Raw genomic sequence first — 16,068 nt, forward strand, 5'->3', positions numbered from 1 at the left:
GTGAACTGAAAAATATAGGGAAAATAAATAAATTCCTAGACACTTACAACCTACCAAAATTGAATCAGGAAGAAATGCAAAACCTGAACAGACCAATAACAACTAATAAGATCAAAGCCATAATAAAAAGTCTCCCAGTAAAGTAAAGCCTGGCTTAATTCTACTAACACTTAAAGAATGAATATCAACCCTTCTCAAACTATTTCAAAAAATAGAGGATGAAGGACTACTTCCAAACCCGTCCTATGAGGCCAGTATAACACTGATACCAAAACAAAAGACACACCACAAAATAAAAAAAAGAAAAGAAAAAGAAAAATCACTACTGGCCAACATCTCCGATGAATATTGATGCAAATATTCTCAATGCAATACTAGCAAACCAATTTCAACAATACATTAGAAAGATCATTTATCATGACCAATGGGAATTTATTACTGTGATGCAAGGATAGTTCAACATACACAAATCAATCCATGTGATGCATCATATAAAAACAATTAAGGATAAAAATGATACAATCATATCAATTGATGCTGTAAAAGCATTAGATAATATTCAAAATCCCTTCATGAGAAAAACACTCAAAAAACTGGGTAGTGAAGGAACATACCTCAACAGAGTAAAAGTCATATATGACAAACCCACAGCCACTATCGTACTGAATAGGGGAAAACTGAAAGTCTTCTCTCTAAGACCTGGAACACAACAAAGATCCCCACTTTTACCATTGTTATTCAACATAGTACTGGAAGTCCTAGCTAGAGCAATCAGACAAGAGAAAAATATAAAGGACATACAAATTTAAGTCAAATTATTCTTGCTTGCAGATGATATACTTTTATATTTGGAAAAACCTAAAGAATCCACCAAAATGATTGCAAATCATAAACAAATTCAGTAAAGTTGCAAGATGCAAAATCAACATACAAAAACCAGTAGCATTTATATATGTCAACAGTGATCAATGTGAAAAAGAAATTAAGAAGTAATCCCTTTTACAATTGTGACACATAAAATTCCATAAAATTAAATACCTAGAAAATAGCCAAAGAATTGAAAGGGCCTTATAATGAAATCTGTAAAACAGTGATGAAATAAATTGAAGAGGAGACCAAAAAATCGAAAAACATTCTCTGTTCACGAATTGGAAAAGCCAATATTGTTAAAATGTCCAAACTGCCCAAAGCAATCTACAGAGTCAATGCAAGCTCTATCAAAACACCAATGATATTATCCACATAAATAGAAAAAACAATACTAAAATTTATATAGAACCAAAAAAAAAAGAGAACCAGAATAGCAAAAACTATTCTAAGCAAACAGAACAAAACTGGAGGAGTCATATTATCTGAATTCAAATTATACTACAGAGCTATAGGAACCAAACAGCATGGTACTGGCTGGGCATGGTGGAACACTCCTATAAAACTCACAGTTTGGGAGGCTGAGGTTGATGGATCTCTTGAGCTCAGGATTTCAAGACCAGGCTGGGCAACATGGCACAACCCCGCCTTTATACAAAATACAAAAAAAAAAAAAAAAATTTAGCCCTGCATAGTGGTGTGTGCCTGTAGTTCCAGCTACTCGAGAGGCTGAGGTGGGAAGATGCATGAGCCCTGGAGGTTGAGACTGTCATAAAAACAGACACACAGACCATTGGGACAGAATGAAAAACCCAGAAACAAATCAACACATTTACAGACAGTGAACACATTTTTTGATAATGGTACCAAGAACATACACTGAGAAAAAGACAAACTCTTCAATAAATGGTGATGTGAATACTAGATATCCATATGCAGAAGAATGAAACTAGACCCCTATCTCTCATCATAAAAAAAATCAAAACAGATTAAATACTTAAATCTAAGACAACAAACTATAAAATAACTACAATAAAACTTTTGGGAAAATCTCCAGGACATTGGTCTGGGCAAACATTTCTTAAGCAATACTCCACAAGAACAGGCAACCAAAGCATAAATGAGAACACATCAAGTTAAAAAGCCTCCACATAGCAAAGGAAAAATCAACAACATAAAGATACAACCTCACATAAATTGGAGAAATTGTTTGCAAATTACCCCTCTGACAAGACAAGGGATGAATAACCAAAATATAAAAGAAACTCAAACAGCTGTATTTTAAAATGCCTAATAATTTGATCATAAAATGGGCAAAAGATTTGAGTAGTTATTTCTCAAAAGAAGACATACCCCAAAGGCAAACAGGCATAGGAAAAGGTGTCAACATCATTGATCATCAGAGAAATGCAAATCAAAACTACAATGAGATATTATCTCATCCCAGTTAAAACTGCTTATATTCAAAAGAGAGGCAATAACAAATGCTGGTGAGGATGTGGAGAAAAAGGAACCCTCCAGCACTGTTGGTGGGAATGTAAATTAGTACAACTACTGTGGAGAACAATTTGAGATTCCTCAAAAAAATTAAAAATGTAGCAACCATATAATCCAGCAATCCCACTGCTCAATATATACAAAAAAGAAAGGAAGTCAGTATATGAAAAAGACATCTGCACTCTTATGTTTTGTGCAGCACTGTTTACAATAGCTAAAAATTAGAAGCAATCAAAGAGTCCATCAACAGACAAATGGATAAAGAAAATGTGGTGCATATACATAACGGAGTACTATTCAGCAAGAAAAAAAATGAGATCCAGTCATTTGCAACATCATGAATGGAACTAAAGACCATTAAGTGAAATAAGCCAAGCACAGAAAGATGAACATCACATATTCTCACTTACTTGTAGGATCTAAAAATCAGAACAATTGAACTCACAGACATAGAGAGTAGAAGGATGGTTACCAGAGGCTGGAAAGTGTGGTGAAATGCTGGTGTGGAGGCAGGGATGGTTAATGGTGTCATGGTTAATATTAGGTGTAAAGTTGATGAGATTGAAGGATGCTTAGATAGCTGGTAAAGTATTGCTCCTGGGTGTGTCTGTGAGGATGTTGCCAGTGGAGATAAACATTTGAGTCAGTGAACTGGGAGAGGCAGACCCACCCTCAATCTGGGTGGGCACTATCCAATCAGCTGCCAGCATGGATTGAACAAAGCAGGCCGAAGAAGGCCGGATATTCTGGCTTGCTAAGTCTTCTGGTTTACATCTTTATCCCTTGATGGATGCTTCCATCCATTTCTCCTCCCCTTGGGCATCGGACTCCAGTGTCTTTGGCCTTTGGACTCTTGGACTTACACCAGTGATTTGCTGGGGTCTCTCAGGCCTTTGGCCACAGAATGAAGGCTGCACTATTGGCTTCCTTACTTTTGAGGCTTTTTGACTCAAAATGAGCCACTACTGGCTTCTTTCTTCCTCAGCTTGAAGACGGCCTATCGTGGGACTTTGCCTTGTAATTGTGTGAGCCAATTCACCTTAATAAACTCCCTTTCATATAAACATATATCCTATTAGTTCTGTCCCTCTGAAGAACTCTGACTAATGCAAATTGTTACAAAAAAAATAGAATGAAAAAGACCTACTGTTTGATAGCATAACAGGATGACTACAGTAAATAATAATTGTAAATTTTTAAATAATGTAAGGAGTGTAATTTGATTATTTGTCATTCAAAGGATAACGCTTGAGAGGATAGATACCCCATTTCCCATGATGTGCTTCTTTCTTATTGCATGCATGTATCAAAATATCTCATGTACCCCATAAATATATACACTTACTGTATATCCACAAAAATCATTTAAAATAAAAACCACCAAAATATAAAAAGAAACTAAATCCTCTGGATGGAGATTCAGAACGCAAATACACACACCCAAGTCTCTGAAAAAAATCTGAAGGAAATGCACACACGGACACACACACAAACACACATGCACGTTCCATGTGCAGTTATTTTAACTCAGGATTTCCAAAACTTATTTGACCATGGAAGAACCTTTATCTAGCTATACTAAAACTCTGCAGATCTAGTGTTCGATGAATTAACATTGAGAAATGTTGACTTAAGTCTTTCGACCATTTCAGTGATTCAATTGTAAATTGAACAACTCACAAGGATTACTAATACTACCTAAATTATCTGAAAGTGTTACATTTTGTAATCTTTTTTGTGAATATAAATCTGTTTTACTTACTTCCCCTCCCCACCTACACATACACACACACACACACACACACACACACACACAGCCATAGTTTTTCTCTTTTTCTGGCTGAATGGCATATGATGAACTCAACCCATGCCCTGCCTTTCCTCTCAGCTCTTCCTGTGACTTCCTCAGATAGAGAAGTTGTCTGTGGTAGCATGAAAATTGGCAATTATATCTCCTGTTCCAGGTTGCATAATTGACAGATGGCCTCATCAGCTGAATCCTAATTCCACCACTACATTCACACTGACATCACACCTCCCATGGGCTGCTCTCAATGACTGACTATCACAGGAATACTAAGACAGCCCATTCCTACAAGTTATACAACTTATTTTATGTTGGGTCACTCAGTAAGTTCCTCATTGGCCTCACCAAAATATTTTTATAATTGCTCTGTGGCCTGAAACTGGGTCTATCCAAATCTCCTTCCTTTTCTCTCTTCTTCAAAGGGATTTGACCTGCATCAGAGTCTGATGGCTCCTTCCAATGTTTCTACATTTCCATCTACTTTTTTTTCATAGACATTTCCACACTATATCACCTCATATGTCTGATCACATCTTGCCCTCTGCTTCTCAGAGGAGCTGAACTAACAGTGTCCTTCCTCCCATCAATACCCCAACATATTTTGCATATATCTATACTTTCACAATTATCTGTTTATAAAGCTAAGACTTTCACTGAAAACTATAAGCTACAGCTCACTTATATAAGTAACCCCAATGTCTACCAGTATTTTAAAATAAAATGTTAGAGGGAAGAATAAGATGGAGAGAGAGAGAGAAAGAGAGAGAGAATATGAATAAAGAAATAATGGCCAAATAATGAAATCAGCAAATTGACTTGATCTCTTGGGATTAGTTTCCCCATCTTCCCCATCTGTAAAATGGGAATAATAATATCTGCCCTGCTTACCCTACAGAGTTATGTGCATACGAAATAAAGCAACTTAATGCAACTTATGTAGTTACCAAAGTACATGGTCCTTTCCAAAGCTGCTCGCTATTCATTTATTTCCCAAATATTTTTTGAGCTCCTGCTCTGTGTTATACTTGGCTTGAGGTACTAGGAATAAAGAAATCTCAAGGAGCTCAGAGTCAAGTGGGGAATACAGATAGAGACAGAAAAAATATGTTTATGTGGAATAGTGATTGGGTGATGTTTAGGTATGCTCTAGGTACAGCAATCCAACTTGTGTGAGGGGGATAATAACTGGCTTTCTGAGGAAGGTGGCATGTGACTCTTGAGAAGAATCAATAACAGTCAGTGAGAGGAAATATGCAATAAGGTGAAATATGTGGGATGAGCATTCCAGCAGAGGGAAATACACAAGCAAAGCAGCGGGGAATCAAGAAAAAACATAGCACATTAGGAAGTTTCAAGAAGATCCGTCAAGCTAGAATACAGAAAAGCAGATGTTGGTGGGAAGAGCAATATATACACATTCTAAATCTCTTCATAGAATAGAAATGAAAAATATTTAACAATATATAGATGACAAATATTCAACAAATATTTAGACGTAAGTTCAACATTGTCTGTCAAACAAGCTTGATAATTATTGAATAGTAGATATGTTATCTGGTTTCTACTATTATTTTTTCTTGTATGTCTTTAATTTTCTTTTATCCTGGAGATGAAAAAAGTATTAAACTCAAAGGTGAATGGAAGGTGATAAGAGTTCTGGAATTTTGAAAAATAATGTTTCTAGCAAGTGACAAGATATATTTGAATAGACAATTTGACAGGAAATTGTTGTTTTTTAGTTCACATATATCTTATTTCAAATCACAAATTGTTTTAACCAAGTAATACTTCATTGAGAGTATTAGGATAGTGGGAATGGGAGGTTGATAGAGGAAACATCTCATGCCCACTATCCTACCATTCAGAATTCATTAAGAAATAAGATTAAAGTTAATATAAATGATTTTCTTGTTTTCCCTCCATGTTTTTAATGTGCATGTTTTGTTTTCATTATAAAAATTATTATATGGGAAAATTATAATTTTGTTTGTGGATCTGCCTCACAATGAAATAGCAAAATGTCAAAAAATCCCAGTTGTCAAAGCTTAGAATTGGTAATGCCACAGAACTCAAAATGGCTCAGAATGAACAATGTGTTCATAACAAGCAGATGAGTATAAGTTTGACAAGAATGTCAAGTTTCCATATTGCAAAGAGCATAACGGTACAGCTTTCCATTAAGAAGGTGATTTTTGTGTTTCAGTTTTGATTCTAGTACATTTTTATTTTTAAATTCTAATCAAAACATTGACCTGCTTATATTTACCCTTATATTGAAAGAATAAAATAAAATTTGTCTGTATGTTATTTGATATTTATAGCAAACATGGATTTTATAGATAATTAGTAACTGAGGTGAGAATTCCAGCCATAACAAGATTAGATTTTTCCCTCATCTTAAAACCACCTCACCACAAGGAGAAAGCTTCATCTCTGGTAAAATAAAGGAAGCACTATGTTGGCATAGCACCATACCTCAAAATATATTTAAAAGGGCTATGAAGTATAGGAAAATTTACACTAGAATGAAAGAGAATGTCAGGAAAGAACACATATAGCTGCTGCTATTGTTGGGCAGAGCCAGCTGACCCTTATCTTCTTCAAAGTAGCCAGCCCACTCCCAAAAGGCACACATTTGCAAGGATCTCTTTCACATCTAATGATACCTATCTAATGGTAGATATGGAAAGTAAACAAAGATGATTCATAATTGGTGTCTCTGGGGAAGAAAACAGATTTAAAAATTTCAAAGGCATAACTCAGAAAAGACCTTTCTAATTAATACAAGCTTCAACTCTTGTATTAATTACAAGAGTTAATTATCTAGAGCTTACTCTAGATCAAGTGGGCTCATGATGTGCCAAGAATATTGTTACATTACAATAATAACCATCATACTGGCAAACAATAAAAGGAACAATGACACCGAGTGTTTGGTAGAGAGTGATTAAAGGATACTTTCATTCTCTACTAATTAAAATATAAAATTGCAACATTCCTGGAGAGCTATTGGAAATTAAATATCAAGAGTACTTTTTATTAGCTTGTATTTGTATATTTATTGTTGTCTGACTCAGTATTTAAAACCTAAATGGGAAAAGGTGATGAAATCGCCAAGAAATGAAGCCAGTCAGCTGAATCCACCTTACACCATGATCAAAACCTCAAGGTAATCAAATAGGACAAAATAAAAAAAAATCTAAAGGCCAGCAACCTCAAACTTTGAAGGTAGACAAGCCCACAAAGACGAAAAAGTATCAGCACAAGAATGCTGAAAACTCAAAAAGCTAGAGTGCCTTCTTTGCTCCAAATGACTAAATCACCTCTCCAGCAAAGAAGGGTTTGGAACTGGGGTGAGGCTGAAATAGCTGAAATGACAGAAATAGAATTCAAAATATTGATAGGAATGAAGTTTACTGAGCTGCAGGAGTACCTTAAATGCCAATGCAAGGAAGCTAAGAATCCTGATAAAATATTTTAGGAGATGGCAGAAAAAAATAGCCAGTATAGAGAATAAAGTAACCAAGTTGATATAGCTGAAAATCACAGTACAAGAATTTCGTAATGCAATCACAAATAGTAATAGCAGAGTAGACTAAGCAGAGGAACGAATCTCAGAGCTTGAAGACTGCCTCTAGATAATAAGACAGGCAGATAATAATAGAAAAAAAAGAATAAAAAAGAATGAGCAAAACTTCTGAGAAATATGAGATTATGTAAAGAGATTGAATCTATGACTGATTGGTGTTCCTGAAAGAGGTTAGGAGAATGGCACCAACTTGAAAAACATATTTCAGGATATAATCCATGAGACCTTCCCCAACCTCACTAAAGAGGCCAACGTTCAAATTAAGGAAATGCAGAGAACCGCAGTATGATATTTTGCAAGAAGATCATCCCCAAGACACATATTTACCAGATTCTAAGGCAGGAGAATAGGGTCTGGAGGCAGAGAAACTATGGGCAATTCACACTGACTTCTTAGAACTGAAACAAAAGGAAAACCCCACCTCTCCACACCGAAGTAACAAAAGAATCAGAGGCTAATATCTTTGCACTGCATCTTGTACTGCATCACAGATAAAAAATGAAAAGTACCTCTGATTTGTTCCCTCCAGCAACCAGTCTTCATGTGCATAGAGTGTAACTTTGTAACTTCACTTCAGCCTCTGATTCTTCGCCTCCTGCAAACTATTAGACTGGTCGTGGGCCAAGTTCTCATGTGCAACTTTGTAACTTCACTTAAGCCTCTGATTGGTCACCTCCTGCAATCAATAAGACTGATCACAAGCAAGTCTTTATTTATACAAGGTGTAAGCAAGTAACTAATGGGAGACCTCTAGAGCATATTCAAACCTGAGCAAATTCTGTAACCAGCGCACTTGGGCTGCTTGCTGGAGCCCACTCTCACTTTGCTGAGTGAACTTTCTTTTCAAAAAATCTGTGCTTTCATTGCTTCATTTTCTGTTGCTTTGTTTGTGCATTTTGTCCAATTATTTGTTCAAAATGCCAAGAACCTAGATGACTCGTAGTCAAGACCTTCCACCAGTAACAATTCTCTAAAGTTGAAATGATAGAAAAAATATTAAAGGCAGCTAGAGAGAAAGGTAAGGTTACCAACAAAGGGAAGCCCATCAGTCTAACAACAGATCTCTCAGCTGAAACCCTACACACCAAAAGAGATTGGAGGTCAATATTCAACACTCAAAAAAAAATTCAAATCCAGAATTTCATATCTGGTCAAACTAAGCTTTATAAGTGAAGGAGAAATGAGATCTTTTCAGACAGGCAAATGCTAAAGAAATTTGTTACCATCAGACCTTCCGTACAAGAGCTTCTGAAAGAAGCACTAAATATGGAAAGTAAAGGCTGTTACCAGCCACTACAAAAACACACTGAGGTACTCAGATTAGTAAAACTATAAATTAACCACATAAGTAAGTCTGCAAAATAACCAGCTAACATCATGATAACAGGATGAAATCCATACATACCAATACTAAGCTTAAATGTAAATGGGCTAAATGACACACACACACACACACACACACACACACAAAGAGTGGCAAGCTCAATAAAGAACCAAGACCAATTGGTATGTTATCTTTAAGAGACCATCTCACATGCAATGATACATGCAGGATCAAAATAAAGAGATGGAGAAAAATTCACCAAGAAAGTGGAAAACAGAAAAAAGCAGGGTTGCAATCCTAGTTTCTAACAAAACAGACTTTAAATCAGCAAAGATCAAAAAAGACAAACAAAGACGGACATTACACAATGGTAAAAGGTTCAATTCGACAAAAGGATCTAACTATCCTAAATATATATGCACCCAAAACAGGAGCACCTAGATTCATAAAACAAGTTCTCAGAGACCTTCAAAGAGACTTAGACTTCCACACTATATTAGTGGGAGACTTTTACATACCACTAACAATATTAGACAGATAATTGAGACAGAAAAATAACAAAGATATTCAGGACCTAAACTCAGCAGTGGGTCTAAAGAACCTGATATCTATCACAGAAATTCAGAAATTTCCACCCAAAAACCACAGAATATACTTTCATTTCATTTCCACATAGCACATAATCTAAAATTGATCACATAATTAGAAGTAAAACACACCTCAGCAAATGCAAAACAACTGAAATCATAACATCCACTCATACAGATGGCAGCACAATCAAATTAGAAATCAATACTAAGAAATTCACTCAAAACCATACAATTACACAGAAATTGAACAGCCTGTACCTAAATGAGTTTTGGGTAAATAATGAAACTAAGGCAGATATGAAGAATTTTCTCGAAACTAATGAGAACAAAGACAGAACATACCAGAATCTCTGGGACACAGCTAAGGCAGTGTTAAGAGGGAAATTTATAGCACTAAATGCCCACATCAGAAAGTTAGAAAAATCTTAATTTAACAATCTAACATTACAACTAAAAGAACTAGAGAACCAAAGGCGAACAAATCCCAGGGATGGCAGAAAATAAGAAATAACCAAAATCACAGCTGAGCCGAAGAAGGCAGAGACAAGATAAATTTTTCAAAAGATCCATAAATCCGGCACCTGGATTTTTGAAAAAAAGTAATAAGCTAGATAGACTGCTAGCTAGATTAATAAAGAAGGAAAGAGAAAAGATTCAAATAAACACAATCAGAAATGACAAGGGGGATATTACCACTGCACAGAAATACAAACAACGATCAGACAGTATTATAAACACCTCTTTGCACATAAACTAGAAAATCTAGAACAAATGGATACATTTCTGGGCACATACACCTTCCCAAGACTGAACCAGGAAGAAACTGAATCTTTGAATTGAACAATAGCAAGGTGGGAAATGGAAGGAGTAATAAATAGCTTAGCAACAAAATAAAAGGCCAGGACCAGACAGATTCACAGCTGAATTCTACCAGATGTACAAAGAAGAGCTGGTACCATTTCTACTGAAACTCTTCCAAAAACTCGAGGAGAAGGGGCTCCTTCCCTGACTCATTCTATGAGACCAGCATCATCCTGACACAAAAACCTGACAGAGACAGAAGAAAATAAAAGAAATTTCGGGCCAACATTCTTGATGAGCATTAATGCAATTATCCTCAAAAAATACTGGCAAACCAAAGCTAGAAGCACATCAAAAAGCTTATCCATCAAGATCAAGTAGACTTTATCCCTGGGATGCAAAGTTGGATCAACATACACAAATTATTAAATGTGATTCAATATATAAAATTAACTAAAGACAAAAACCACATGATTATCTCAATAGATGCAAAACAGGCTTTACATAAAACTCAACATCTGTTTCTGTTAAAAATTATCAATAAACTAGTTATTGAAGGAACATACCTCAAAATAATAAGAACCATCTATGCAAATCACATAGCCAACATCATACCGAATGGACAAATGCTGTAAGCATTCCCCTTGAAAATCAGGACATGACAAGGATGCCCTCTCTCACCACTAGTACTCAACATAGCATTCAATGTCCTGACCAGGGTAATCAGGCAAGAGAAAGAAATAAAGGGCATGTAAATTGGTAAAGAGCAAGTAAAATTTTCTCTATTTTCAGATGACATGCTTCTCTATCTAGAAAACCCCACAGACTTAGCCCAAAAGCTTCTTAAGCTGATAAACAACTTCATCAAAGTCTCAGAACACAAAATTAATGTGTAAAAATCACTACCATTCCCATACACCAACAACAGTCAAGCCAAGAGCCAAATAAAAAATGTATTCCCATTCACAATTGCCCCAAAAACAATAAGATAACTAGGAAAACAGCTAACTAGGGAAGTGAAAGATGTCTGCAAGGAGAACTACAAACCACTGTGCAAATAAATCAGAGATGACAGAAACAAATGGAAAAAAAAACATTCTATGCTCATGGATAGGAAGAATTAATATTGTTAAAATGACCATACTGCCATAAGCAATTTACAGATTCAGTGCTACGCCTATTACAATACCACTGACATTCTTCATACAGCCAGAAAAAGACAATTTTAAAATTCTTATGGAATCAAAATGAGCTTCAATGGCCAAGGAAGTAAGCATAATAAAAAACAAAAACAAACAAACAAAAACAAAGCAGGAGGCATCACGCTACCTGACTTCAAACTGTACAACAGGGCTACAATAACCAAAACAACATGGTACTGGTACAAAAACAGACACATAGACCAATGGAACAGAATAGCAAACCCATAAGACTGCACACCTAAAAATATCTGATCTTAGACAAACCTGACAAAAAAATGCAATGGGAAAAGGATTCCCTATTTAATAAATGCTGCTGAGATAACCAACTAGCCATATGCAGAAGATTGAAAGTGAACCCCTTCCTAACACCGTATGCTAAAATTAAATCAAGGTGGATTAAAGATTTAAATGTAAAACCCAAAACTGTAAAAATCCTGGCACACATCCTAGGCAATACCACTTAGGACAAAGACACAGGCAAAAATTTCATGACACAGATGCTAAAAGCAATTGCAACAAAGCAAAAATTGGCAAATGGGATCTAATTAAACTAAAGAACTTCTGTACAGCAAAAGAAACTATTATCCTGCAGAACGGGAGAAAACTTTTGCAAGCTATCCATCTGACAAAGGTCTAATATTCAGAGTCTACAAGTAACCTACACAAATTTACAAGAAAATAAGATAACAACGCCATTAAAAAGTGGGCAAAGGACATGAAAAGACGTCTTGATATGGTTTGGGTGTGTCCTCACCCAAAACTCAACTTGATTTGTATCTCCCAGAATTCCCAAATGTTGTGCAAGGGATTCAGGGAGAGGTAATTGAATCATGGGGGCCGGTCTTTCCCGTGCTATTCTCGTGATAGTGAGTAGTTCTCACGAGATCTGGTGGGTTTATCAGGGGTTTCTGCTTTTGCCTCTTCCTCATTTTTCTCTTGCCACCAACATGTAAGTAGTGCCTTTTGCCTCCCATCATGGTTCTGAGGCCTCCCCAGCCACGTGGAACTGTAAGTCCAATTAGACCTCTTTTTGTTCCTAGTTTCTGGTATGTCTTTATCAGCAGCGTGAAAATGAACTAATACAGTTAATTGGTACCAGTAGAGTGGGGTGTTGCTGAAAAGATACCCAAAAATGTGGAAGTGACTTTGAAACTGGGCAACAGGCAGGGGTTGGAACAGTTTGGAGGGCTCAAAAGAAGACAGGAAAATATGGGAAAGTTTGGAACTTCCTAGAGACTTGTTGAATGGCTTTGACAAAAATGTTTTGTGATATGAACAAAAAGGTCCAGGCTGAGGTGGTCTCAGATGGAAATGAGAAACTTGTTGGGAACTGGAGCAAAGGTGACTCTTGTTATGTTTCAGCAAAGAGACTAGCAGCATTTTGCCCCTGCTGTAGAGATTTGTGGAACTTTGAACTTGAGAGAGATGACTTATGGTATCTGGTAGGAGAAATTTCTAAGCAGCAAAGCATTCAAAAAGTGACTTGGGTACTGCTAAAAGCATTCCGTTTTAAAAAGCAAACAGAGCATAAAAGTTCAGAAAATTCACAGCCTGACGATGCAGTAGAAAATAAAAACCCATTTTTTGAGGAGGAACTCAATCTGGCTGCAGAAATTTGCATAAATAGCAAGGAGCCTAAAATTAATCCTCAAGATCATGGGGAAAATGTCTCCAGGCCACGTCAGTGACCTTCACAGCAACCCCACCCGTCACAGTCCTAGAGGCCAGGAGGAAAAAGTTGTTTGATGGGGTGGGCCCAGGGTCCCCGTGCTGTGTGCAGCCTAAGGACTTGGTGCCTTATGTCCCAGCTGCTTCAGCTGTGGCTGAAAGGGGCCAGTGTAGAGCTTGGGTTGTGGCTTCAGAGGGTGGAAGCCCCAGGCCTTGCAGGTTCCATGTGGTGTTGAGCCTGCAGGTGCACAGAAGTCAAGAATTGAGGTTTGGGAGCCTCCGCCTAGATTTCAGAAGATGTTTGGAAATGCCTGGAAGCCCAGGCAAAAGTTTGCTGCAGGGGCAGGGTCCTCATGGAGAACCTCTGCTAAGGCAGTGAAGAAGGAAAATGTGTGGTCAGAGCCCCCACACAGAGTTCCTACTGGGGCACGGCCTAGTGCAGTTGTGAGAAAAGGGCCACCATCCTCCAGACCCCAGAATGGTAGAGCTACCCACAGCTTGCCCCATGAGCCTAGAAAAGCCACAGACACTCAATGCCAGCCCATGAAAGCAGCCAGAAGGGAGGCTGTACCCTGCAAAGCCACAGGGGTGGAGCTGCCCAAGACCATGAGAGCCCACGTCTTCCATCAGCATGACCTGGATGTGAAACGTGGAGTCAAAGAAAATCATTTTGGGGCTTTAAAATTTGGCAGCCCTGCTGGATTTGAAACTTGCATGGGCCCTCTAACCCCTTTGTTTTGGCCAATTTCTCCAATTTGGAATGGCTGTATTTACCCAATACTTGTACCCTCATTGCATCTAGGAAGTAACTCACTTGCTGTTGATTTTACAGCCTCATAGGCAGAGACTTGCCTTGTCTCAGATCAGACTTTAAACTGTGGATTTTTGGATTAATGCTGAAATGAGTTAGGACTTTGGGGAACTGTTAGGAAGGCATGATTGGTTTTAAAATGTGAGGTCATGAGATTTGGAGGGAGCAGGGGCAGAATGATATGGTTTGGCTCATATCCCACCCAAATATCAGCTTGAATTTTATCTCCCAGAATTCCCCCATGTTGTGGAAGGGACCCGGGGGAGGTAAATGAGCCATAAGGGTCAGTCTTTCCCGTGCTATTCTCATGATAATGAATAAGTCTCATGAGATCTGATGGTTTTATCAGGAGTTTCTGCATTTGCTTCTTTCTCATTTTTCTCTTGCCACTGCCAGGTAAGAAGTGCCTTTCACTTCCCGTCATAATAGTGAAGCCTCCCCAGCAATGCAGAACTGTAAGTTCTAAACCTCTTTTATGTTCCCAGTTTCAGGTATGTCTTTATCAGCGGTGTGAAAACAAACTAATACGCTTCTCAAAAGAAGACATACATGTGGCCAACAAACAAGTGAAAATAAGCTCAACATCACTGATCATTAGAGAAATGAAAATCAAAACCACAATGAGATACCATCTCATGCCAGTGAGAATGGCTATTATTAAAAAGTAAAAAAAAAAAAAAAAAAAAAAAAATACAGATGCTGGTGAGGTTGTGGAGAAAACGGAACCCTTATACACTGTTGGTGAGAGTGTAAATTAGTCAACCGTTGTGGAAAGCAGTGTAGTAATTCCTCAAAACCTAAAGACAGAAATACCATTCTAGCTAGCAATCCCATTACTGGATATATACCTACAGGAATATTTTTGTTCTATTATAAAGACACATGCATGTGTATGTTCAGTGCAGCACTATTCACAATTGTAAGGACATAGAAACAGCCTAAATGCCCATCAATAGTTTACTAGAGAAAAAAAAATGTGGTACAAATACACCATGAAGTACTATGCAGCCATAAAAGATAATGAGATAATGTCCTTTGGAGGAATATGGATGGAGCTGGAGGTCATTATCCTTAGTAAAATAACGCAGGGATAGAAAACCAAATACCCCATGCTCTCACTTATAAGTGGGAGCTAAATGATGAGAACGCATGGACATATAGAGGGGAACAACACACACTAGGGCCAATTTGAGGGTAGGGGTTGGGAGGAGGAAACAGATCAAGAAAAATAACTAATGGGTACTAGGCTTAATAACTGGGTGATGAAATGATCTATACAACAAACCCCCATGACACAAGTTTACCTATATAACAAACCTGCACATGTACCCCTGAATTTAAATAAAAGTTAAAGAAAAATTAACTATAAAAATTGAAAAAATGGCGAAGGTGACAGCAGTAGGTTAGAGTGAACATCTCCAAAGTTTTGCATCATGATCAAACGCTTTCATTATATGTTGCTCTTTTTATTGAAGAGCCATTCCAAATATTGTGAGATGCATTGCTGCAAGAAGCTGTTTAACTTCTCTCAATAGCATTTCAAACATAGTTAGTTTTAACTTACTAACTTGTTTTGAATTGATACTAATTACTTAATAGAATATTCATGATGAGGCATAGTTACAAATGTGTTCACCACATCATTCTTAAAAATTAAAAACAAAATCCTCTAAAACTCTGAATATGGGCTGAAGTTTTTCCATGATGTATATATGGATATATATGGAATACATTTACATGGAATGCATATGTTAAATATTGATATGTTTATGCACTATTATTATTATTATCATTATGTTGGAGATGGAGTTTCGCTCTTGTTGCCCAGGCTGGAGTGCAATGGCGCGATCTCAGCTCACTGCAACTTCTGCCTCCTGGATTCAAGTGATTCTCCTGCCTCAGCCTCCGAAGT

This window comes from Hylobates moloch, unplaced genomic scaffold, assembly GCF_009828535.3.
Source record: "Hylobates moloch isolate HMO894 unplaced genomic scaffold, HMol_V3 SCAFFOLD_7, whole genome shotgun sequence".
NCBI classification, from domain to species: Eukaryota; Metazoa; Chordata; class Mammalia; order Primates; family Hylobatidae; genus Hylobates; species Hylobates moloch.